The sequence below is a fragment of the Myodes glareolus genome, chromosome 2 (assembly GCF_982192425.1).
Source record: "Myodes glareolus chromosome 2, mMyoGla1.1, whole genome shotgun sequence".
In the NCBI taxonomy this organism is placed as follows: domain Eukaryota; kingdom Metazoa; phylum Chordata; class Mammalia; order Rodentia; family Cricetidae; genus Myodes; species Myodes glareolus.
Window position 1 is genome coordinate 98,812,218 of NC_142027.1, and position 26,759 is coordinate 98,838,976.

General features: G+C 43.2%; 1 long non-coding RNA gene across 1 annotated transcript; it reads right to left on the minus strand.

Moving 5' to 3' along the window:
* Positions 1 to 580: 580 nt before the first annotated feature.
* LOC148123079 (uncharacterized) lies at positions 581 to 2,980 on the minus strand. The gene is made up of 3 exons (XR_015735280.1): positions 2,788 to 2,980; positions 1,500 to 1,599; positions 581 to 813 (listed from the first exon to the last, which is right to left on the minus strand). It is a non-coding gene; the product is annotated as an uncharacterized LOC148123079 (long non-coding RNA).
* Positions 2,981 to 26,759: the final 23,779 nt, after the last annotated feature.

Consider the following 26,759-nt stretch of genomic DNA (forward strand, 5'->3'; position numbering starts at 1 on the left):
TAAAAGAGGGTAGTATGGAATCCCTGGACTGATCCCCAGAATCTGTCCTTGCAAGGGTGGTCAGTCGCTAAAGATGGGGTATAGATTCCCTGACCTGGTACCCCAGGGTCTGGCCTGTCATGGGGAGGACAGCTGTGGAAGAGGGGGACAGCTTCCATATGCTTGAAGGCACTAAGGAGGGCAGTTGTGGAAGATGGGGGTGCAGTTCTCCCTTGGCTCTCCAGTACCTCTCCAGAACTGAGGAGGCCAGCCAAGGAAGTGGGGTGAACAGGTTCCCCCTCCTGTCTCGTGTAAGTCTGTCTGGCACTCCAGAGGACAACCATGGAAGAAGTGTGGGCAGCTTGGATGAACTATCTCCCCATGGCTAGTCCAGCAGTGAATGAGTGGTGATCTGCTTCCTCCACCTGGCTCTCGTGGATCTGTCTGGTCCCAGAGGCCAACCATGGAAGAGGTGATTATTAACCTATATGTCTTAATTTTCTTATATTTCTTAATTATACATCATATTTTTAAATGAGATGTACAAACACAATACTTTAATCAAGAGCAGAAATAAGCATATAACAAAATTGACCTTAAATTTGTGTCAATAAACCAAGATCCACTCCAAGGCAAATCTCAATAGCATATCCCCCTTTAAATATTAAGACACGTTTATAAACAATATTTGGGAATATGGGCGTAGTTCTTTTCAAACTGCTTCCTGCTGTATTTTGATGAAGTAATTTTGGGGGTTCACAGAGCCCTTCCAGGCCTGAGCTCTTGGTTTATCAAACCACCTTAGTTTGGAAGGAATCCACAGGTTCTCATCTTCTGTGGAAACAAAAGCAGAACATCTTTTCTGAAGAAACATATCTTTAGACACAAATTTTGATGTCAAGATAACTTTAAAATATATGTGTTGGTTTAGCTTAGCAGCCTGTACGATGAAATATCTCTCTGTACTTAGCTCATTCACAGTCAAAAACTTAAAAGAAACTACAATAACATATATAATCAATAATTTCTGTGTATATTCTATCGCTATGTGGCTTATTTTTCTATACTCATTTAATCTATTACTGCCTGTACTCTGTATTTTTTCTTTTTTCTTTCTTTCTTTTTTATTTTTCCATTCAAATATTTACACTTCCTTCCCTCCTCCCAATCCTCTCCAACTCCCCCACTCTGCCTCCTCCCTTCCCCTTCCTGCTTGAGAGAGGGCAGAGAACCCTGCCCTGTGGGAAGTCCAAGGCCCTCCCTGCTACATCCAGGTCTAGGGAGCTGTGCATCCATATAGACTAGGATCCCAAAAAGCCAGAACATGCCATAAAACCAGTCCCAGTGCCTTTATCAATGGCTTCTCAGTCAGCCCCTATTGTCAGCCACAGTCAGAGAGTCTGGGTTGATCACATGCTCGTTCATACCAGGTCCAGCTGGATTTGGTGAGCTCCCATTACAACAGGCACACTGTCTCAGTTGGTGAACCAACCACTCGCAGTCCTGACTTCCTTGCTCACCTTCTCCCTCCTTCTGCCCTTCAACTGAACCTTGGGAGCTCAGTCCGTTGCTCTGATGAGGGTCTCTGTCTCTATCTCTATCCGTTGCCGGATGAAGATTCTATGGTGATATTCAAGATAATCATCAGTGTGATAGTGGGGCAAGGACAGTTCAGGCACCCTCTCCCTAGAGAGGTAATATGTGGATAAGTGGGGCAGTTTTCCCTGGCAGGCAGACCCTTTGGAGGCCAGTCATGAAAGAGGAGCCACAGGCCAGCCATGGAAGGTGGGCACAGCTTCCCCAGATGGGCAGTAAAGGATCTGGACTGTCCCAGCAAGGCCAGCTGTGGAAAAGGGATGCACAGATACCCCAGCTTGGCTCCCATAGGACTCTCTGGCCCTGTGGTTGCAAGCCCAGAAATATTGGGTAAAGGATCCTGAGTTGGGCTACACAGGAACTTTGCAGCTCTGTGGAAGATAGTTATGTTAGAGGCAGTCACATGCTTCCTCATTGGACACCCACACCATGTCATGCCGTGAGAAGGTGAGCCATGGTGTGGGGGGTTGTAGCTTTCCTGACCTGGATCTGAGGGCTTGTCTGGTACTGCACAGACCAGGCATGGAAGAGAGGACAGAGATTCCCCTGCCTGACTCCCCAGTACATATCAGGCCATATGAGGGCCGGCATGAAGAGTGGTACACACCTTCCCCTGTCTGACTCATCAAACATGGCTAGCTATGGAGAAGCGAGGTGTGGAAGAGGGGAGCACAACTTCTCCTTCCTTCCCCTCACGGCCTGTCAGGCCATGAGGAGGCCAGCTTGTGGAAGAGCAAGACACAATTTTTCCAGACTGATTCCCCAGGTTCCGAGGAGGCCAGCTGTGTAAGAGGGGGGCATAGATTCCCCTGCAAGGCTCATAAGGTTCTGGCTGGCCTTGGTAAGACAAGTCATGAATAGGGAGGCCAAGATTTCCAGCCAGGTTCCTCAGGGCCTGTATTGTCCTAGGGAGGTCAGTCTTGGGAAAGAGGGGTCCAGTTTCCCTGGCCTGGTTTGCCTGGGACTGTCTGTTCCAAGAGAGGCCAGCTGTTGAGGAAGGGGCACAATTTACTTGGCCTGGAAGAACCTGGGGAGGCTCGCTGTGGAAGAGGGGATGAAAATACCCTGGGCTTCAGACTCTGGGGAGGATAGTTGTTGAAGAGGGGTACAGACTAGTCGTGGAATTGAGAATACAGTTTCCCTGGCCTGATTCCCCAAGGTCTGTCCTTTCATGGCTGCAAAGGGGGGCACAGCTTCCATGGGATTCCAAACCTTGAGTAGGCCTGTTGTCATGAAAGGTGGGGGCACAGCTTCGCCCCTTGGCTCACCAGTGCCTGTCCCACCCTGAGGAGGCCAGCCATGGAAGTCAGGGTCATAGCTTCCTTGAATTGACTTCCCAGGGTCTGAACAGCTCTAAGTAGAGCTGAGGGGTGCAGATTCTCAGACTTGGATCCTTAGGGGATGTTGTGGGAGTAACTTCCGCTGCCTCAACCAATAATCACTGAAGCAGGAGCCCACAGTGCAGCGGGGAGCGACTTCCGCTCCGTCAGCCAATAGCTGCTGAAATACCAGCCCACTGGGGCGTGGTATATTTCTCTTTTAAAAAGAGAAGCAGTTCCGGATAAGGCCCTCTTGGTTCCGGCTCTTGGTTCCGGTGCTCGGTCTCGGCTGCTGCTCCCGGCTCCTGCTCCACCGACTAGGCTCCCTTCCTGACGGTTTATGGTGTATGTAAGTTTTACCCCCTGCCAAATAAATAACCCCTTAAAACATAACTGGTGTGGGATTGATTCGTTAATAAGGGGAAGAGGGTCCCTAGGAAGGCCAGTTATGTAAAACAGAGGCAAAACTTACATGGATAGGTCAGCCCTGGTGAGGTCAGCCATGAAGGAAGGGGCATACTTGTACTGAATGTGCAGTCACTGGGAGGCTAGCAGCGGAAGAGGGGGCATAGTTTCCTTGGGATTTTCTGCCCTGGAGAGGGCGGTAATGGAAGCAGGAGCTCAGGTCAGTCCTGTAAGAAGGGGGCAGCTACCATGGCCTTGCATCCCAGGGTCTGGCCAGCTCAGGGGATGCCAGTTGTGGAAGAGGGGAATGCAGATGTTTCAACCTGGCTATCCAAGATGTGGCTGACCCTTGGGAGGCCAGCCATAGAAAATGGGTGCAGCTACCCCAGCCTGACTCCATAGGGCAGGACTGGGACCTGACAGGTCAGCCATGGAAGAGGAAGCAAAGAATCCTAGGAACCCCAGGTCCTATCCAGTCGGAGAATGGCAGGCCATGGAAGGAGAGGGTACAGGTTCTCCAGCATGATTCCCCATGGACATTTTGGCCCCACAGATCCCAGCCATTGAAAAGGACGTTGCATCTTCTCCAGCTTGTGTCCCCAGGGCTTTGTGGGCCTGCAGAGGTCATTAGTGTAACAGATACACGGCAACCCTGGCCTGTCTCTCCAGTGCTTGTCCAGGCCTGGGGAAGCCAGCAGTGAAGGAGGGAGTGCAACTTCCTTGGCCTGTCAGGCCCTAGGTATTCAAGACATAGAAGAGTGAGCACAGCTTACCCTGGCTATCAGACTTCCTGGAGGCAAATTATGGAAGAGGGGTACAAGCCAGCAATGGAAGAGTGGGAGTAGCTTCCTTGGCCTGAAACCCCAAGTCTGGTCCTGGGGAAGCCATCTGTGATATTGGGGTGACACAGCTTCAGTGGTCTAGCTCCTCAGGATCTGTGACACCAAGCAGAGACATCTATGTTAGAGGGTACACTTTCACAGCCATACTTTCCAGGGACTGTCTATCCCTGGGAAAGACATCTGTGGAGAATTGGGTTTCATCTTCCCTGGCCTGGCACACCGGGGCCTATCCTGTCCTGTGGTCACCAGTTATGAAAGAAGGTTGCAAACCTGCGCTTCCCCGAGTCTCCAGGACATGGCTGATCATGCAGAGGCCAGATATGGAACAGGAATGCACAGTATCTCTGACCTGGGTCCCCAGTTTTGTCCAGGCCTGAAGAGACACTTCCTCTTTCTGTCAGTCACTGGAAGAGTAGGTGCCATTGTAAAGCAGGGATCAACTTCACCAGCCTGGTTTCTCAGAGTCTGTGGAATGCTGCAGAGGCCAGCTATGAAAGTCAGAGTACACATTTCACAGACTGGCTCCCCCAGGGGCTGTTGGTCCTGGGAAAGCCCAGTTGTAGAAGAAAGGAGTGCAGCATCCATTGCTGATCTTCCCAGAGCCTGTCCAGTACTGCATACGACAGCCATGGATGGGGCGGGGGACAGATTCACCATGTTGGTTGCCCAGGAGATGGCAGGTCCTGGGGAGGCCAGCAGGGCCAGAGGGGGAAGCACATTCCCCAGCCTGGAAGGCCCTGGGGAGACCAGTCATGGAAGAGGTGGCACAGGCCAGCCATGGAGGAGGGGCCACAGCTTCCACCGCCTGACTCCCTAATCCATGTCTGTCCCATGAAAAGCCAGCCCTGGAAATGTGGGATAAGCTGTCTTGGCCTGGTAACCCAGGGCCTGTCCTGTCCTGTTCTTGGGAGGCCAGTCATGGAAGAGTGTGGCACACATTACCCAGTCGAGCTCCACGGGGCTTGCCTAGCCCTAGGAAGTCCAGCTGTGGAAGAGGTGGCACAACTTCCCCAGTCTCGCAGGTACTCAGAGTTTAGACATGGAAGAGTGGGCTCAGGTTCCTAAGGATGGCAGGACCTTTGGTGACCAGTTGTGGAAAAGAAGGGATCAGCATCCCTGGCCTGGATTCCCAGGGCCTGACATGACCAGCATTGTGGAGAACATCTTGAGAGGAGGGGACCATAAGTTCCCCAGGCTGGCTCCTCAAGGTCTGCCATGTCCTGCTGATGCCATCCTTGGAAGAGATTTGCAGCTTCATCAGCCTGGCTGCCCAGGGCCCACCTGCCATGCAGGGAAAGTGTTGGAAGATGGGGGAGCAGCTTCAGTGGCCTGGTTCCATAGGACGTGTTCAGGCCTGTGTAGAGCTTCCATGGCCTGGCACCCTAGATCATAGCAAGACTCTGACAGACGAGCCATGGAAGAGTAAGTGCAGCTTCCCGGGTCTGGCACCCAAGGACCTGTCCTGACTTTGGGTCACCTCTCATGCAATAGGAGGGTTAAACTTCCCCAGCCTGGCTCCCCAGGGAGTCTCTGGCTCTTTGGTGGCCATCTGTGGCTCAGATCCCTGGTCCTTCTCCTCAGGGGCTCTTCAGCCCTTTAGACACCACTCATAAAACAGGGGTGAAAAACTTCCCAGACCTGTCTCTCAAGGGTCTGACTGGCCTTGCAGATGTCAGCTGTAAAACAGGCATGCACATTGTCCCTGACCTGGTTCTCCTATTCTTGTCAAGGTCTGGGAGGCCAGCTGTTTGGAGGGTGAGAAGTTTCCTCTTTTTGTCAGACCCTGGGTAGGTCAGACAAGAAAGAAGAGACACCATTGACCCTGGCTGGCAGACTCGGTTGAGGTCAGTTGTGGAAGTGGGAACACTGCCCAGCCATGGAGACGGTTGTGCAACATGCCCAGCATGGCACCTAGCACCGACCCAGGTCATTGGAGGCCAGGGGAAGAAGAGGGAGGCTTGGCTTTACTGGCCTGGCTTCCTAGGGTCTTTCAGGCCACTCAGAGACCAATCTGTACAAATGTGGTACAGCTTCTCAGGGCAGGCTCCCCAAGGCTTGTTGACCCTGTGAATGCCAGTCATGGAAGAGGAGAGAACTCCATTACTGGCCTGGTTTTTCAGAGGTAGTATGCTTCTGTGTAGGCCAGCCATGAAAGAAGGGGCCACAGATTCCACAACAAGGTAGGCCATGACCTGGAGAGTCTCCATGGGAAGAGTGGGGCTCATTTTGCTCAGCCTGGCTGAGGGTGCTTCCCACCTCTTCATCATGCCTTCCTTCTACAGGTACTGGAATAAGCATGGCTGACAATCACAGCTTTAGGGAATCCCTCAGAGGACAGGGAAGACAACTCCTTATCTATCCTTCCCAGGCCCAGGTCTAGCTCCCCTTCATCTCAGGCCAGACCTGCACACCAACCTTCTGGGGATTATTTGGGTTGCAGGACCAGGTTGAAGGTTGGAGCCATCTGCCTGCCTTGGGACACAGAGTAGGAGTCTGACAAAAAGATGGACCCATTGCTCAGGTGCGAAGGGCTCCGCTGCTCTTGAGGTCATGTCTGGGTTGCTGAATAAGCAGATGTTGGTACCCCTAGTGTAACAGAGGGATCACAGTTCCTTGCACCAACACATCCTATCTGGTACATCTGTTCTCTTTGGTTCTGGGAACACTCTGCAATACAACTTATCTTCCTGGGCAAGTGGATGGAGATCCAATGCTCTATTCCTGCCGGAAAGCACAGGAAGAACCTGGAAGGCACCCGAATGGGGTAAGGTGTTGACATGGCCCAGTGAAGTGGGACTGTCAGGCCTGGGACCCACACATGCTCACTGACCTGCACATTCTCCTGCTCAACCTCTGCCCCTGTGGTCTCTATGACCCTCCTTTCTCTGCTAGGAACAGAAACAAGGCCATCCCTTTCCTCCAGCCTGAAGCCTTTCCAGTTCTCAGACCTGCATCCTTTCTAGTACAAAGTGCATGTGTCACTGACCTGAGAATGCTCCTAAGATTCTGATACAGAAATCATAGGTTATTGGCTTTCATAACCAAACCACCTGCTCAGATAGATATCCATGTTGTCAAATGTCATAGGCACCTGGGATTAGGCTTCTTGACTGTGCTAATATGAGTAGTGTAGGAAGGAGGTAAAGAAAAACCGGTTTATAGGAGGAGCGCAAACAGGGAGAATGAGCCATAGTCTGCAATGCTTGGGGATCTATGTGACCCCTTAGCTAACAGGAATCTATGTGACCCCTTAGCCAACAGCATTGCATGCAAATTTAAAGAGAAATAGAAAATCAGTGGGTGTCAGGATCACAGAGCTGATCACAGAAATGAGGCCACTTTTGCTGAAGATGAAGAGTTACCATGCTTTGGGTTTTCCATATCCTATAAAGCTACAAGTTAGAGTCCTGGTTGCCTTCCACAACTAGATGATGAGAACCTGTGGCTGAAGACATCACACATGTTGTTGGAAGATCTGGAAGTACAGCAGAAAGCTTCCTCCATGCTGGCTGTCTCTCCATGTGCCGGGAGATGCTGCACCAGCTTCTGGAGGAGAAAAGTCGCCAACAGCCTCAACTAGCTGGGATCCTTCTGGACTAGATGGGCCCTCTTTGCTACAATGACAAACTATTATAGGAGGAAACAACCTCTCTCTGATTAGTTTTGAATCCTACTCCATGAAAGTAAACATGTACACAGTACCGTAAACCTGGTCAAAAGCATAGAGGTTATAGGTCCTAGGGGAGAACTTAATGCTCTTGTCTAGTTAAATGGAGATCATATCAAATATATAGTTAGAAAACTATCTACATTTGTACCCATAGACAAAAGCTACCACCAGCCTAATGAGAAAAGCCTCCCCCTCTTTGCAGTGAACAATGGTAGATGCAGACCCATGGCTTCAGGTGCAGAGAACAAGGGATGGTTGAGCTTTGAGCCTTAAACAAGACATTTATCTCAGCTCCTCTGAGCTCAGCCACACAGGGGCAGATGGCAGAGATTACAAGATGAGGAGAGGGGCTGCCCAATGCTATCTCTTGGTGGAACACAGCTTTGCAATCGTTTCAACTCATAGCAGCTGCAGTTTACTGAACTACACCTGCACAAGACAGAGACTGTATGCCAGTCAGTATGGAGAATAGAGGGTCCTGTGAAACACACATATACGCAAACACACACCACACCACACCCACCCACCCACCCCCCCCCCCCCACACACACACACACACAGAGAGAGGGGGGGGAGGGAAGGAGGGAGCGAGAGAGAGAGAATAGATAGATGATAGAAATATAGATGGGAACCAAGTTTTATTTTAGAAAATAATGGGCCCATTCAACAGAAATTTCCGAATCAAAACAGGAAAACTCAATTTCCCAAGGTTGAAGGTACCCCAGGGTGGTGATGCTCTGGGGAGTTTCTGTCTCAGTTCCCCATAAGTCTGAGGGTCTCTGTGAAACAGCTGTCATAACCACAGAGGCAGCTCTAGGAAGCCTCATTCTCAGGCTGCAGCCCAGATATAGTTAGGGAGGCAGAGTTGGAGGAGCTGTCCTTGGAGCCAAGAACCAATCCGGAGCACCAGAGGATCTTAGAACATAACTGTAGATGAGCAGACAGAGTGTGTTTGCTGAACGCTGAAGATACCAGGACACAGAATTGCTATCAATGCTGCCATTGCTGCGGGGGAAGGCCCCACAGAGCCCAACACAGATGTAGCGGGGTTAACACACCCTCAGCCCCAGATTCTGGGAGAATGGAGTGATGCAGAATATCAGTGAGGACAGGGCAAGGCCAGTTTCTAGGGGGCAGGGGTAAACTATCATTTCTCCTGTTCCCACTCCCAGAATCCATGTAAACAGCACTGCGCAGTGAGTGAGGAAAGTGAGGAGAACTGGAGCTTGGGTCATGGTGGACACACTGGAAAGTTCTGGAGCCACACAAGCTAGTGAGAGGCAGTCACTTCCCTGTCCCTCTCCTCAGAGGGAGTCATCGATATGCAATCCTCCTGTCCAGGAGGCTGTGAAACGCCCTCCTTCAACCTTAGAATGGATTCAGCTTGGGAAAAAAGTTACAGAGAACTTGCTTTTTTATGTATAGGATATGCTGCTTGGCAAGGAGAAGTCAGTTGAGAGCCTGGCAGAACTAAGCAAGTTTGGGGCTGTCCATGCCCTCTAGTGGCTGGAGGAGACATTGATCCAGGGTAGGTGCCAATGCTCAAGGTTTCTGCTCTCCCTAAGACACCTCTGACTGCCAAAGTCATTAGCTCTGTGAAGCTGCAGGGCGATTGGTAATGAAAAGTCCCCAGACTATCTTAATACAAAATATACAGCTTTAATAAACAGAAGACTTACACCAGCTTACACCAGAATCCAAACGATCCATCTGGACCCAGGAACCAGGCTAGAGAGAGCTAGTGGGAAAGGCTTGCATGTTTATAGGCAGGCTTTAGCCTAAGGGCGACACGCCCCACAAACAGAAAGTGATTGGCTGAACTCCCCTATCAGCTCTGCTTGCTCCATACAAAAACCTGTGCTCTCTGTACAACTAGACCTAAATATTTATCTGGATGCACCAAGAGCTACTACTCTTTCTGATTTTCTGGTTCCTTTTTTTTTTTTTTATTGTGGATGGCAAACATCAGAAAGAACACGAACTCCACTCTAAGCAGTTACAGTAGAAGATGGGACACCTGAAGATTGTGAGTTCGAAGACAGCATGGTCTGCAGAGCTAGTTCCATGACAGCCAAGGATAATAACAATCTAAGTATAAAGAGATTCCTGGAATGGAAGGATATGATACATTGTATGGGAATAACAAATCTTCAGGGACTAAGAACAATATCTAATAAAGAGACTTCATGGAATTGAAAAGCTCTTTGTATGACAAAAGACACTGCATTAGTAGGGTTCTATAGAGTCCCAGAACTTATGGAACAAATCTAGAAATTTTACTCAAAACACAAATAATACACATTCTACTCTGCTGTATGTGAAATGGAAGCTCTTCTAAAGTAGATCCATTCCTGGGACACAAACAAACCTTTAAAATTCAAAAGATTGAAGTCATTTTTGTGTCATTTCTGGCTCATACAATAAAAGTCACAACTGACATCAAACTCATCTCTACACATTCATGGGGATTAAACAACTCAACAGCAACTTCATTTCATGTCAACATCAAAGAAGACATAAAAAATCCTAGAAAGAAATGAAAATGAAAACCCAAATAACAAAACCTCTGGAACACTTTAAAAGTGGTCTGACATGGAAAACATATGGCTCTAAGTGCCTACATTGAAAAACCAAAAAATGCACAAAAATAAATTACTTAATGATAAAAGTCAAAACACAGAAAAAAGAATAAACCAAACTCTAACCATGCTAATGACAAGAAATAAAAGAAATCAGAACAGAAATCAATATAATGGTGAAAAGAGCATCATATAAAGAATTCACAAATCTGAGAGCTGTTTCTGTGAGTAGACAAAATAGATTGACAAACTAGTGGGCGAAAGAAAGATAGAATAACAGAAATGAATAAGGGGATATAGGCACAAATGCCAACGACAATTGGAATGTCATGATAGAAGATTAAAAAAAGACATATGCCCAATTAAGGTGGAAAGTCTAAAATAAACAGGTGAATTTATATAGATTCATCCAAACTACAAAAAATAAACCAAGGAGGAGTTGAGAATCTTAACAGATGTTTACTAAATGAGAGAGCTGAAACAGTAATAAAAAAGCCTTCCAGAATTAAAACAAACCCAATAATTAAAATTAAAATAAAAATACCATAGCCATATGGATTCACAGCAGAATTCTACCACTTTTTTAAAGAATCCATACAATATTTCTTAAACCATTAAAAACATAGAAACAGAAATATATTCCAAAACTACTTCAATGAAGCCAGTATCACATTACACCCAAAATAGTTAAAGGTATAATAACTACAACCCAGAAAACTACAGGACATATCATTGATGAACACAGACACAAGATTGTTTAAAAAAATAACTACAGACAAAATACAGACATGCATGAAAAAGATTATCCACTAATCTTTTTAAAGATTACAGTTGGCTTTATCCCTGAAATGTAAGACTGTCTCAACATGTATAAGTCAATAAATGTTATAAACCACCTAGCTCAAATCAGAACAGAAAGTACATCACCAGGAGTAACCTCAGAAATAAGAAAGTAAAAAGGTACAATTGCCAGAGCAGGGATGGGGAGAGCAAACGAACGAAAGAACAAGTTATAAGTGAGCTGACAGGGGAAATGGGGATCTGAGAAAATGGAAAAATGGTGGGAGGCCCTAATTAGATTCAAGGAGGGAAATAAATATGGAAGAAGGAGGAAGGAGGGTAAAGTAGACATAAGGATGTCAGAAAAATCTTAAGAAATTAAACTATTTACAGTATACCTAAAATAACCATATAAATTTAAATTAGTGTGCTCCCAACAAGATCCAAAGACCATCTAATAAAAACATGAACACCAACATGAGAAGCTCCATTTTATGTTGTTGGTCAGAGTCATCCAAATAGACTCCTACAATTAGGCCCTAGGTTGCCTCCCAGAGGTGGAAAGTAAGTCCCTTTTGTGAAGAAACCATGCAATCAGACACAGAGTCTAGAAGTCCCTGAATCTGACCTGAAAGCCTCCTCCTTGAGAATCGGCTGTTATGTCCTGAAAACTTAAAACAGAGGGAAACAACCAATAGTCTAACACAAGTTTGACTGTGACCGTAACAACAACCTCATGACACAATAGCTCTGAAGGTGCAGTAGTGGCAGGCACACCTTGGTGGTACGCATTCAGCAGGAGGGAAATCATTCCTGGTACAGAAGCCTAGCCAACTCCCCAGGCCTAATGAAGCCATGGATCCTGGAGGAGAACTGGCAACAATGCTTTCCTAAGCCAGCATTATCCCTAACTACACCCTAATTATCTATTCTTATACCTGAAGATAAGTGTAGTCTTTGCCACCCCCATCATGAAAACACCCCTGCAGTCGACTGAGACCATTATAGAAAACCACAGTGATTCATTAGGCAGACTTGTTGATCTCAGTTCCAACTAAACAACTACAAAACACCTGTGCACCTAAGACTCAGAGATCATTGTGGAAAAGTGGGTGGAAAGATTGTAATGTGGGAGTTGGCTGTGGTTATGTGTCTCCTAAGAATGTCAGAAACTATACATATAAAATCGCATGAACATGACTTCCCTAAATATGATCTGACGAAGGACAATACCAATGTACATGCTCACATGCATAGGAGCCTCGACCCTACACAAAAAGCTATAGACAAGTAAGGAATATTGAGAATGGAATAAATACTCTTCTCTACGGAAGCACACATGGACTGGTAATGAAATACCAAATAGTCAGCCCTAACACATACAAGGAATACCAAACATATTGAGCAGGTTCTATTCATATATTTGAAAACACATACACGTATAAACGTACATATATGTATGTTAGAACAGTTGACTTTTGAGAAGAGGCTATGAATTTGAAAAGGAGGAAGTAGGGGTATATGGAAAGATTTGGTGGGAGGAAATGGAAGGGGAAATTATGTGATTAAAATAAAATCTAAAAAATGAAAGAAATTATTTTTCAAAATGAAATAAACATAGAATAATGAAAATGATCAGGAAAACTTTCAAGGGAGATTTGATATCAATTTTTTACTTCTTCCCTAAAATAGAAGAGGAACATTTGCTAAATATATTTTATGAAACCAATATTATCTTTATAGTAAATCTATGCAAATATACTACAGCCAAAGAAAAGTATAAACAAATTTCTTTGATGAACCTAGATGCAAATTCTTAACAAAATTTTAGGTGCTAGCTAGTTTTATGTCAACTTGACACAAGCTGGAGACACTGAAGAGGATGGAACTTCAATTGAGACAGTGTCTTTAGGGCTATAGGCAGGACTGTAGGGCATTTTCTTAATTAGTCATTGATGTAGGAAAGATCAGCCTATTGTGGGTACAATCCCCCCTGGAGAGTTGGTTCTTGGTTCTATACACAGGCTGAACCAGCCATGAGGAGCAGACCAGTAAGCAATAATCCTTCATGACCTCTGCATGAGCTTCTGCTGCCAGATTCCTGCCCTTTTTGGTTTCCTGTCCTGACTTCCTCCATGGGTGAACAATGATTTGAAAACAGAAGCCAAGCAAACCTTTTCCTTTACAACTTGCTTTTGTTATATTACTTCATCAAAGCATGAGAACCCAGAACAAGGACAACTTGGAAAACAAATTCAGGAACACATTAAGATGATTATGCTTTATGAAACGGTGGACTTCATCTAATATAGGCAAGGTTGGTATTTCATACATAAATCAAGAAACATAATACACCACCTACATTAACTTAAGAAAAGAAACCACAAAATTATTTAAGTCTGAGACTATGTCCTATTTAGGATTATTATTACTGTGATAAAACACCATGACCAAAGCAATTTCAGGAAGCAAGCGTTTATTCAGCTTAATGCTTCCACATTACAGTTCACAACTAAATAATTAAGGACAGGAAGTCAATAGAGCAGGGACCTAGAGGCCGTCACTAATGCAGAGGCCACAGAATATGGCTTACTGGTTTGCCCTCCATGGAGGGCTGAGTCTACTTTCTTATAGAATCCATGATCAGAAGCCTAAGGATGGAGTCACCCACAATGGGCTGTGCTCTCCACCATCAGTCACTAATTAAGAAAAGGTCCTACGATCTTGAAAGTTGTAGGCAAATGGATTAATCTGGCTTAAAAAAACATATTGAGCGAGGTAACTCAGACCCAGAAAGACAAATATAATATGTTCCCACTCATAAGTTGTACAGGAACAGAGCTACACAAGAAAACAAAACGAAATGCTGATAGAAAGAAACACAGAGAGAGACACCATGGAGCCACCAGAGTCAGACATGCCAAATCTTTGCCAGTAAGCCACTGTCATGTGGCAATACACAGGTTAATAGAAATGGGTTAAAATAATATAAGAGTTATCCAATAACAAACGAGCTAATAGGTCAAGCAGTGTTTTAATTAATATCATTTCTGTGTGGTTATTTTGGTTCTGGGCAGCCAGGACGAACAAGTGGTCCCTCCTTTCAACAAATAAGTGGCTTTTAGATGTAAAACAAAGAAATACCAGTCTACAATCCACAACCCCAGAGAGCCTAGGCCACAAGGAAGACCCTAAGAGTGATATCCATGGATCTAAAATGGAAGAAGAAAAAGGCAAGATCTCTTGAGTAAATTGGGATTGTGGGAGTCACGGAAGAGGGCAGAAAGGAAGAGGGGAGGAACAGAGGAGAATGGAGAAAAATGTATAGCTCAATAAAATACATAAAAAAATAAAAAAGAAAGAAAAAGTTCTACATGCTTACTACAGTTCAGTCTTATGAAGTTATATTCTCAATTAAGTCCTCACCCTATAGACTAATCTTGTGGGCACATTTTCTTAATTGAGAATTCTCCCTCTCAGAGGATTTTGACTTGTGTCAAGCTGCCATAAAAATATCCAGCACATACTGGGAAGGTGTTAGATAGAGTTAAACATGCTTTCAAGGTAAAAATTTGGAGATTTCACGAATAAACAGAACATACCTCAAAATAATAAAGGCTATGTATAGAAACCTATAGCCGACAATATGGTAAATAGAGAAGGAATGAAGAGCGTTGCCTCTACAACCAGGAATGAGGCAAAGATGCCCAATCTCCCCTCTCTTAATTAATTTGTATTCAAAGTCTTAGGCATAGCAGCGAGTCAAGAGAAAGACATAAATGCTATAAAAGAGAAAGAAATCAAATTATCCGTATTTGCAGACATTATTATTTTTTCTCTATAATGTTTTTAACTTAACTAAGTATACTTCTCTTCTCTCATGTCCCTCATTTTTGTCCTTCCCAGTTGTCCTCACACTGCTCCCACGAGCTCCACAGTCTCCTGTTTGTAGCCTCTTTTGTATGAATATAATTGTCATGTCTGTGTCTCCCCCTGTGTTAGAGGTTATGTGTGTCTGTGTACGAAACCTGCTGGGTCTGCTTTGGTTGGTGCTGTGTTTATGGTTTTGAAGATGACTACTCTGCGCCGTGCACAAATAAGGGTACCCATCCCTGTTAGAGGTTAACTCTCCTTCTCCCAGCAGGATTAGTTACCTATGACACTTTTCTAGGAGCAGGATCCTGTGAAATTTTCCCTTTTTGTGTTCACAGGTACACTGATGTTGTCATTTTTCCAGTCTTGTTTATGCAGCTGTTTCTAGGAGAGACTGCAGATTTCCCAATATTCTGGCTCTTTCAATCTTTCACCTCCTTGTGTGTTAAGTTTTGTGATGTAGAGTAAAACCTAAAAACCAATTTCATTAATTCCCTTTCACTATAGTACTGTAAACACTGATGTAGTAAGGAAAGAGAAGGAAATTGAAGAGATAAAACTGGAAAAGAGTCAAACTTACAAATAAGATAAGAGATGTGATATACATAAGAGACCCCAAAAACTCTACCAGAAAACACTGAGAAACAATCAACAATTTCAAATGACCATGGAACTGAAAACAGCTTACGGATTCAATATACTTACAATCAAAATGCTTATCTCATTACAAAAATTGGTAAAAAAAAATCCCAAATTTCAAGTAGAACAAAACAAGCCCATGAATCCAACACAACTCTTAGCTAAATGGAGAATACTAGAGTGGATGCTATTGGAGGCTTCAAAATAGATTATCAACGCAGTAAAAACAATATGACACAGGAACCTAAACAGACACGTAGAACAACAAAACAAAACAGAAGACCCATATATGTGTACTCATAAATACAGCCACCTATAGTTATGACAAGGTCTTAAGAAAGATGTAGAGAGAGGGGAACTCTCATCCATTGTTGGTGGGAATGCAATCTTGTACAGCCGCTGTGGAAATCAGTGTGAAGGTTTCTCAGGAAAGTGGGAATCAACCTCCCTCAGGACCCAGCAATTCTACTCTTGGGAATATACCCAAGAGTTGCCCTAACATACTACAATAGCATTTGTTCTACTATGTTCATAGCAGCACTATTTGTAATAGCCAGAACCTGGAAACAACCTAGGTGCCCCTCAATAGAAGAATGGTTAAAAAAGGTGTGGAGCATATACACATTAGAGTTTTACTCAGCGGTAAAAAATCAATGACATCTTGAATTTTGCATGCAAATGGATGGAAATAGAAAACGCTTTACTGAGTGAGGTAAGCCATACCCAAAAAGAGGAATAAGTATGTATTCACTCATAAGTGGATTCTAACCATAATTAAAGGTCTTTGAGTCTATTATTCGTGATCCTAGAGAAGCTAAATAAGAAAGTGAACCTGATGAAAATCATGTAGCTATCATCCTGGAGATTGGAAATAGACAAGAGTCCCAGGTAACCTAGGGTGCATGAGGGAGTGGGAAGGTTGTTGGAAGGGGAGAGGGTTAGAGAGAAGGGAGTAGGGGAGGAATGGGGAAAGCTCGGTGGACTGGGATGGGGGGGGGGAGGGAGGAAGGATGGATATGGGATCAGGGAAGAATATATTTCAACTAAGGGAGTCATTTTAGGGTTTACAGGAGACTTGATTATAAATGGGATCCCAGGTCCAAGGAGAGATCCCAAGATTGTTCTCTGGACAGAGGAGAGGGTGCCTGAAACGGCCTTGGCCCATAACCATACTGAGGAATATTTTGCTTATCACCATAGAACCTTCATCTGGCGATGGATGGAGATAGAGACAGAGACCCACATTGGAACACTGGACTTAACTCACTAGGTCCAAATGAGAAGCAGAAGGAAAGAGAACGTGAGCAAAGAAGGCAAGACCAGAGGGAACCTTCATCTGACGATGGATGGCGATACAGATGGAGACCCACATTGGAGCACCAGACTGAGCCCCCCAAGGTCCAAATGAGGTGTAGAAGGAGGAAGAACATGGAAAAGGAAATCAGGACCGCGAGGGGTGCGATCACCCACTGATACAAGGGAACTGATCTAATGAGAGTTTACTAAGGCCAGTTGGACTGGGACTGAACGAGGACGCGATCCAACCAGATTCTCTGAAAGTGGCCGAATTCTCTGAATGTGGCTGGCCTGGAGTCTTTCTGAAAAGCCATTGACAATGACACTAGGACTTGTTTCCTCTGCATATACTGGATTTTGGGGATTCAGTCTGTCTGGACACTCACCTTCCTGGACCTGGAGGGAGGGGGGAGGAACTTGAACTTCCCACAGGGCAGGAAACCCTGACTGCTCTTAGGGATGGAGAGGGAGGAGGAGAGGGAGTGGACGGAGTGGGAGGGTGTTGGGAGGAGGGGCGGAAATGGAAACTTTTATAATTTAATAAAATTACTTTCTCATAAAAAAAGAAAGAGGAAAATATATGTTAGTGAAAATATGGCATATTTAATAAAGGTTGCTGGGTAAAGAGGATGTCTACCTGCAGAAGAATAAAATTATAGCCTTGTCTATTGACCTGCATGAAAATTAAATCTACGGGGATTAAACCTGCAACGCTAAGACAGAAGGAACATAGGCAGTACTCTACATAATATAGGTATAGGAAAGGACTTTCTGAACAAGACTATATTAGCTAAGGAGTGAACACCAGCCATTGACCTCCTATTACTAAAGAGTTTCCATTCAGCTAAGGAAATCAATTGAGTGATGAGGAAAGTCAGAGTGGGAATCTTTTTCAGCTATATATATATTACCTAGAATAAGGAAAGAAGTCAAAGAACAGAGACCAAGAAACAAATAACTCACTTAACAAAAGTGACAGTGATCTAAATAGAGATTTCTCAGTATAAGAATTAAAGGTGCCTAAGAAAAATGTGAGAAATGTTCATTATCCTTAGCAATTGGGGAAATAATATTAAAAGAGCTTTGAGATTTCATCTTACTCCATTCAGAATGGCCACATCCACAAAACAGCTGACAACAAATGCTGACAAGGTTGTGGATAAAGAGGAACCTCATTCCCTGTTGGTGGGAATGAAAATTGCTTCAGCCACTCTGGGAATCATTAAGGAACTCTCAGAAAAACCATCACATAAATGCACCGTATGACCCAGCTACACCACTGCTAGGTATATGCCCAGGAAGAAACAGGCTACTCGGCAGATACTTGCTCAGTGATGCTCATTTCTGCCCTATTCACACTAGCCTGAAACGGAAACAACATTAGTGTGATTTAGTGCATGGGGGATAATGAAAATGTGGTGATCTACACACTGGAATACTATTCAGCTGTGAAGACATGGCTCTTCAATTCAAAGTTCATATTGAGTCTACTAGAAAACTCGCTAACTTAGAAAAGACATTATAATTTGAGGACACAAAATCAATATTTCTAAAACAATCTTTTGTTTTTACAATCTACTCTTGGAGTGGGAACTTCAGAAAATTATTCCATTAAACCAAGTTCCCCCAAAATCAAGTATTTAGGAATCTATCTTACCAAAGGGGTGAAAGACTTTTACATTGAAAATTGCAAGGTACTGAAAAAGGAAATCATAGACCATACCAGAGTATGGAAAAATACTCCATGAAACTGGATTGACAGACTTAATATCCTGAAAATTTTTATACTAACTAAATTAATTTACAGACTTAACACAGTAGCTACCAAAATTCTCATGTCATTTTTCACTGGTTTAGAAAAAGCATTATGAGAACTGCCACAAAGAACATGATAAAGGCAGCCTGATCCTGGCATTGCATTATAAACAGCCAGGTGTACCAATGGGGTAAAATAGAGGATAAATAGAGAAAAATAGTAAGTACGTGAACACTTAAATCTCACAAAGAAGCAAAAACCTACTCATAATGGAAGTATCCTATTTAACAAATGTTGCTGACATAACTGTTTTTCTTTTCTTCTTTTTATTTATTTATTAAAAATTTCCACCTCCTCCCCTCCTCCCAAAACCCTCCCACTTCTCCACTGCCCCACTCCCTCGCCCCACTCCCTCTCTAGTCCTGTTTTTCTACTTGTAGAAAACAAAATTTGATGTACCTCTTTCACCTACCACAAACATCAATTCAAAATGGATCAAAACCTTAAACGTAAAGCCTAAAACACTCAAATTTTTTAGAAGGAAACAGGAGAAACTCTTCATATATTGAAGTGAGTAAGAGCTATTTCTATTGAATACTAAACCCACAAGAGCTAACCCCAAGTATCACCAGATGGATATAAGTAAATAAAATGTATGTGTCCAACAAGAAAAACAGTCAGCAGAGTAAATAACCTACAGAACTGGAGGAACATCTTTACAGCTACAACCCAGACAAGGGGCTAATACTCAGAGCTTACACAGACTTGAGGATGTTAACCATGAAATGAAACTTTTTGTTATATTTCTCATCCAATTCTTTAAGGGAGTTATTCATATCCTGTTTAAGGGACTCTATTGCTTTCATAATGGCACTTTTTTCCACTTCTTCTGGGTTAAGGTGTTCAAGTCCTTCTATCGTAGGGTCCTTGGGATCTGGTGTTTTCATGTTGTTTTTCAGATTGTTGGATGAGGTCCTGCCCATCTCTTACTTCAAATGTTCTCTATTGGAACTTCTGTTACCGGGTCAGGTTCCCTTCTTGGGCAGGGACTTCACTGTCAGAATGCCCACCTTTCCTCAGGCAGGCTATTGAAGCACAGGCACTCCCTCTTTCCGGGATGTGCTTACAATGCAGGCCCAGTGTGCAAGGCGGCTGAGCTGGGGAAATTTTATGGCCCCAGGGGGAAGAAAGAAATATAGGAATTCGTACCTGGATGGGAGCTGGGATGGCAGGCTGGAGGGGGTAGCCAGCACTGCAGGGCGACCTGGGCGTCTATGGGGTGGGGGAATGCCCAAGCTCCTCCTCACCAGGACCCTGCCCCGGCCCGAAGGAAACTCACCCCTCTGATGGCCCTCTGCTAGAAGTCAGGGCCCCTGCTGGTCAGGAATGTGGCTGAGCTGGCCCCTGGTCCACCTGTCCTCAGGGAGGCCTTTAAGACCCAGCAACTGCCTCCAGCTGGGATACGCCTGCAGCCCAGGCCCAGCTCGCAATGCAGCTGAGCTGGGGAAATTTTATGGCCCCAGGGGGAAGGATGAAATATAGGAATTCGTACCTGGATGGGAGCTGGGATGGCAGGCGGGAGGGGGTAGCCAGCACTGCAGGGCAACCTGGGCGTATATGGGGTCGGGGAACGCCCAAGCTCCTACTCACCGGGACCCTCTATAATGTCTTCTTGAGTAACTATTTTCTTGATTGGAAAGTAGTGTCCTTCTTTATTTCCTTTGATTTGTCCTAGTTTGAAATAGGATCAACAGAGTAAAAATGGCAATTCTACCAAGAGCAATCTATAGATTCAATGCAATCCCCATCAAAATCCCATCAAACTTCATCACAGATCTTGAGAGAACAATAATCAAGTTTATATGGCAAAACAAAAAACCCAGGATAGCCAAAACAATCTTATACAATAAAAGAACTTCTGGAGGCATTACCATCCCTGACTTCAAACTCTATTATAGAGCTACAGTATTGAAAACAGCTTGGTATTGGCATAAGAACAGAGAAGTCGACCTATGGAATCGAATAGAAGACCCAGATATTAACCCACAAACTTATGAACACCTAATTTTCGACAAGGGAGCTAAAGGTATACAATGGAAGAAGGAAAGCATCTTTAACAAATGGTGCTGGCATAACTGGATGTCAACCTGTAAAAAAATGAAAGTAGATCCATATCTATCACCATGCACAAAAATCAAGTCCAAATGGATTAAAGACATCAACATTAAACCGTCCACTTTGAACCTGATAGAAGAGAAAGTGGGAAGTAGTCTACAAGATATAGGCACAGGAGGCCTCTTCCTAAGTAGGACCCCAGCAGCACAGACAATAAGAGAAACAATGAATAAATGGGATCTACTGAAACTGAGAACCTTCTGTAAAGCAAAGGACACTGTCAGTAGGACAAAAAGGCTGCCTTCTGACTGGGAGAAGATCTTCACCAACCCCTCATCAGACAAAGGACTGATCTCCAAAATATACAAAGAACTCAAGAAACTAGGCACTAAAACTCTAATTAACCCAATTAAAAAATGGGGTACTGAACTTAACAGAGAATTCACAACAGATGAACTTCGAATGGCCAGAAGACACTTAAGGTCATGCTCAACCTCCTTAGCGATCAGGGAAATGCAAATCAAAACCACTTTGAGATACCATCTTACACCTGTTAGAATAGCTAAAGTCAAAAACACCAATGATAGCCTATGCTGGAGAGGATGTGGGGTGAGGGGAACACTCATCCATTGTTGGTGGGAATGCAAACTCGTGTAGCCACTGTGGAAATCAGTGTGGCGGTTTCTCAGGAAACTGGGAGTCAACCTCCCTCAGGACCCAGCAATTCCACTCTTGGGAATATACCCTAAAGATTCCCTAACGTACTACAAAAGCATTTATTCTACTATGTTCATAGCAGCACTATTTGTAATAGCCAGAACCTGGAAACAGCCTAGGTGCCCCTCAATAGAAGAATGGTTAAAAAAGGTGTGGAACATATACACATTAGAGTTTTACTCAGCGGTAAAAACAATGACATCTTGAATTTTGCATGCAAATGGATGGAAATAGAAAACGCTTTACTGAGTGAGGTAAGCCAGACCCAAAAAGAGGAAAAAGGTATCTATTCACTCATAAGTGGATTCTAACCATAATTAAAGGTCTTTGAGCCCATTATTCGTGATCCTAGAGAAGCTAAATAAGAAGATGAACCTGATGAAGATTATTTAGCTATCCACCAGGAAGTAGGAAATAGACAAGAGTCCCAGGTAACCTCGGGTGCATGGGGGGGTGGGAGGGTTGATGGAAGGGGAAAGTGTTAGAGAGAAGGGAGTAGGGGAGGAACGGGGAAAGCTCGGTGGCCTGGGATGGGGGGGGGGAGGGAGGAAGGAAGAATATGGGATCGGGGAAGAATATATTTCAACTAAGGGAGTCATTTTAGGGTTTACAGGAGACTTGATTATATATGGGATCCCATGTCCAAGGAGAGATCCCCCAGATTGTTCTCTGGACAGAGGAGAGGGTGCCTGAATCGGCCGTGGCCCATAACCATACTGATGTATATTTTGCTTATCACCATAGGTCCTTCATCTGGCGAAGGACGGCGATACAGTCGGAGACCCACATTGGAGCACCAGACTGAGCCCCCCGAGGTCCAAATGAGGAGCAGAAGGAGGAAGAACATGAAAAACGAAATCAGTACTGCGAGGGATGCTATCACCCACTGATACAAGGCAACGGATCTAATGAGAGTTTACCAAGGCCAGTTGGACTGGGACTGAAAGAGGAGGTAATCTAACCAGATTCTCGGAATTTGGCCGGATTCTCTGACTGTGGCTGGCCCGAAGTCTTTCTGAAAAGCCATTGACTATGATACTGGGACCTGTTTCCTCTGCATATACTGGATTTTGGGGATCCAGTCTGTTTGGACACTCACCTTCCTGGACCTGGAGGGAGGGGGAAGGAACTGGAACTTCCCACAGTGCAGGAAACCCTGACTACCCTAAGGGACGAAGAGGGAGGAGGAGAGGGAGTGGGGGGAGTGGGAGGGTGTTGGGAAGAGGGGCAGAAATGGAAACTTTTATAATTTAATAAAATTTACTTTAAAAAAAAAGAAATATTTTTTGTCAGATATGAGGATAGCAATGCCTGATTGCTTTCAGGTCCTATTTGCTTGGACAAATTTTTAATTCTTTCCCTTTTTGGTTTTTCTGATGAGTTTTTCTTGAACTTGTCGCTTGTGTTTTTTCTCCTGCAGTTTTCAATACTCTTTTTTATGTTATGTTATGTGTATTTAGTCTTATAAAAATGCTGCAGCTCAGAGAGTTTTATTGCCATAAGTTTATTTTATTTTATTGATATTTATTGAGGTCTATATTTTTCTCTGCTCCCTTCCCTGCCTCTCCCCTCTCCTTCAACCATCCTCCAATGTCCCCATGCTCCCAATTTACTCAGGAGATCTTATCTTTTTCTACTTCCCATGTATATGATCTATGTATGTCTCAGTATTCTCATTGTTGTCCAAATTCTCGGGGATTGTGATTTGTAGGCTGGTTTTCTTTGCTTTATGATTAAAAACCACTATGTTTGTGTACATATGATAATTATCTTTCTGTGTCTGGGTTACTTCCCTCAAAATGATGTTTTCTAGCTCCATCCATTTTCTTGCAAAATTCAAGCTGTTGTTATTTTTTTCTTCTGTGTATTATTCCATTGTGTAAATGTGCCACATTTTCCTTATGCATTCTTCGGTTGAAGGACATTTAGGTTGTTTCCAGGTTCTGGCTATGAAAAACAATGCTACTATGAACATAGCTGAGCACATATCCTTGTGGCATAATTGAGCATCCTTTGGATATATACCCAAAAGTGGTATTACTGGGTCTTGAGGAAGGTTGTTTCCTAATTTTCTGAGAAATCACCACACTGACATCTAAAGGGGATGTACAAGCTTGCATTCCCACCAGCAATGTAGACGTGTTCCATTTTCCCCACAACCTCCCCAGCATAAGTTGTCATCAGTGTTTTTGACCTTGGCTATTCTTACAGGTGTAAGATGGAATCTCAGAGTTGTTTTGATTTGCATTTCTTTGATGACTAAGGATGTTGAACTTTTAAAAGTGTCTTTCAGCCATTTTATATTCCTCTGTTGAAAGTTCTATCTTTAGGTCTGTACTGCATTATTTTATTGGATTATTTGTTCTTCTGATGACCAATTTCTTGAGTTCTTTGTATATTTTGGAGATCAGACCTTTGTCTGATGTGGGGTCAATGAAGATCTTTTCCCATTCTGTAGGCTGTCGTCTTATCTTGTTGACCATGTCCTTTGCTTTACTGAATCTTTTCAGTTACATGAGGTCCCATTTATTAAATGTTTCTCTCCCTGTCTTTGCTACTGGGGTTATATTTAGGAAATGGTCTCTTGTGCCAATGCAGTCAAGTGTACTTCTCACTTTCTCTTCTATAATGCTCAGTGTGGCTGGCTTTATGTTGAGGTCTTTGATTCTTTTGAACTTGAGTTTTGTGGATAGTGACAAATATGAATATATTTTCAATCTTCTACATGTTGATATCCAATTATGCCAGCACCATTTATTAAATATGCTTTCTCTTTTCCATTTTATGTATTTTCTTTCTTTGTCAAAAATCAGGTATTCAAAGGTATGTAGATTACTACTTGGGTCTTCGATTCAGTTCCATTGGTCCTCCTGTCTCTTCTTCTGCCAATAGCAGGCTGTTTTCAGTACTATAGCTCTGTAGTAGAGTTTGAAGTCAGGGATCGTGATGCCTTCAGAATTTCTTTTATTGTACAGGATCATTTTGACTATCCTGGGCTTTTTGATTTTACATATGAAGTTGGGCACTGTTCGTTCAAGGTCCATGAAGAATTTTTTTGGAGTTTTAAGGGGCATTTCATTGAATATGTAGATTGATTTTGCTTGCCGTTTTTATTATGTTAATTCTGCCTACCCAAGAGCCTGGGAGATATTTCCACTTTCTGGTGTCTTCTTCAATATCTTTCTTCAAAGATTTAAAGTTCTTGTTATACAAATATACTGGTTTGGTTAGAGTAACTCTGAGATATTTTATGCTGTCTGTGTCTATTTCAAAGGGTGTTGTTTCTCTGATTTCTTTCCTAGGACTTTTATCATCTGTGTACCGGAGGGCTACTGATTTTTTAAAGTTAATCTAGGATCTTGCTACATTACTGAAAGTGTTTATGAGCTGTAGAAGTTCCTTGGTAGATTTTTTTGGGATCACTTATTTAAACTATCATATCATCAGCAAACAGAGTTTGACTTCTTTTCTGATTTGTATCCCCTTGATCTCCTTTTGGTGTCTTATTGTTCTAGCTAGGACTTCAAGAACTATATTAATAGGTATGGAGAGAGTGGACAACCTTGTGTTGTTCCTGATTTCAGTGGAATTGCTGGGAGTTTCTCTCCATTTAGTTTGATGTTGTCTGTTGGCTTGCTGTATATTGCCTTTCTTATCTTTAGGTATGTTTCTTGTAATCCTGTGATGATATAAATCACAAAACAATCATACACCAGTTCAGAATTATGAATAATTAAAGACTTATTTATTTACAGGGAAAATTTACAGATCACTGTCCTAAACAACAGTACTCTGCACAAACAGGAATAGAGTCTAGCAGCTGGAACCAGGAGATGGAAGCAAGAGAGCAGGCACACCTTTACTGTTGCTTTTACAGTATAAGAGACCACACCCAAGTGGTCTGGTATCTTAAAGGCTATTGGCTAAAGGAGCAGAATGTGCTCCCACAGCACCTCCCCCTTTTATTTAAATAAGGGAGTTCCAAACCCAATACAAAACTATATACAGTAGGATCAGATATCAAGTATAATTACAGTTGCAACCAGCATAAACAATATTTAGCAAGGAACACATGCTACCTGTTTAAATAAACATTCTATTCTATGGAGTTTATTTCTTCTATAGAAAATGGCTTGGCTAAATCATAAGAGTACAGTAACTATGACTATCTAATCTTCAATCACACTGAAGGCCTGAGAAGGGAAATAATATTACTTGGGCATGCAGGAAGTACAATCAAGTAGCTTCCAAAATAAGCAATATATGATGGAGACAATTAGCTACCTGAGCAATCACCCAAAGTCTCATTTTGCAACATTGAAGCAACCAACCATGGCTAAGGTCTAACTTAACTGACAGATCATTTTCAGAGGCAGGAAATTTTTCAAAACTGTCTTACCCTGTCTTGGCAAGGTTTGACAGTCCTGCTTATTCATTTACAGATGTCGTGTAACCTGTCAGTGGTTGAGGCATTGTCAGTTCTTTGCCCAAAAGTCAGTTTTGTCAAGAAGAGAACAGTCTCCAAGTGGAGTGTCTTTGGTGCTCAACATTCTCTCAGGAATAGATTGCTGCTTTTGGAAGCAATGATGTCTCATGTTGACAGAACCCTAAGTTATTTAAATGTCATATTCCACAAATCCTTGAAGTGATTGAAGATGACCTATCTAGACATAATATAATATTACATGTCTAAAGAACCTAATTGATCTGAGTTTATTTATAACAAACATGAACAACCATTGACCTATAGTAATTAATACCTGTATAACTTAAAGACTAAAACTTCAGGTCAGAATATTAAATAATATGTAAACAAATGTGCAACAAATGAAGACAATGAACTCAAAATGCAAACAATCTATAAGTATCTTGATCAGAGATAGGAGTGATATATAATGCAATATGAAATTATATTCTAAAAATTGTATCAATACACAAAATGTCCCAAACTGAGGTAGAAACATGCATATATATAGTCTGACAAAATAACTTTGCACAGGTGTACAAATGATGTAAACAGAAGTAACAAATATAATTTGAACTTGTATCAATATACAAAAACTATACAAATGTAAATTATCCATAAATAATAGCTCACAAGTATTTACTTTATTACCCACTATTACTATCCTTTTTTTTGAACTAATATCGTTTTCACCTAACCCTCTATCTAGTACAAGTAATAATCAACAA